General features: G+C 33.8%; 1 protein-coding gene across 3 annotated transcripts in view; it reads left to right on the top strand.

The window, feature by feature from the left end:
• The window catches only part of LOC116851690 (putative nuclease HARBI1), a 3,940-nt gene that overhangs the window by 540 nt on the left and 2,676 nt on the right, over positions 1 to 724 (top strand). The gene's annotated exons all lie outside the window — the stretch shown is intronic.

Raw genomic sequence — 724 nt, 5'->3', positions numbered from 1 at the left:
AGCTACGAACTAATTTGGGCGGCTATATGCCGACACGCGTCCGGAACGGTAAAACGGCTTGGGCGGCTATATGCCGACACTCGTCCCCGTTAAAGGGTTAATATGAATTGCGAAAATATTGATCCGTTGCAACAAGTTATAATTAAAAATGGAATTGTTGCAATTTTGCGGGAAATTATTGATTTTTCATCGTCAGAAAGTGATGATGATGTAGAACATGTTATGCAGATAGTGGATAGAAGAGAGAATCTGCCAAGGTTAGAAATCTATGTGGAGAACATTGTTCCAGCCTATAATAATCAACAATTTAAATCACACTTTAGATAATTAGAAAGTTGCGAATTATACACTGTGTACTTTATTTTACGTAAATTCACGTATTTAATTTTATCTGTTTTAAGTTTTATATACTCTTGTATTTACTAAGGCCTGGTTGCACCAACATTATTTTGGCTTTTAGCAAAACTGAAACATATATATATATATATATATTAGGACCTTAACTTAGTTTCCGCCCGCAAATGTTAGATGGCAATGCAAACAGTTCTAGTAGTCATTACTAACGAAACAGGTAGTTTGTGATTAATTTCGACATTTCTCGATAACATTCAGTCAGCATACACAATTATTTTCCTAAACAACAATTTCTTTTGCTTTGTGAAAAATGGAACGCGATAAAGTGTTTTTTCGACATGTGCTTTTGCACTATTTTGATTTGAAAAAA

This window comes from Odontomachus brunneus, unplaced genomic scaffold, assembly GCF_010583005.1.
Source record: "Odontomachus brunneus isolate Ranch 3 - 2012 unplaced genomic scaffold, Obru_v1 Obru_scaffold_187, whole genome shotgun sequence".
Classification (NCBI taxonomy): Eukaryota; Metazoa; Arthropoda; class Insecta; order Hymenoptera; family Formicidae; genus Odontomachus; species Odontomachus brunneus.
The sequence above is the reverse complement of the archived record's forward strand: the minus strand, read 5'-3'. Positions and strand labels throughout refer to the sequence as shown.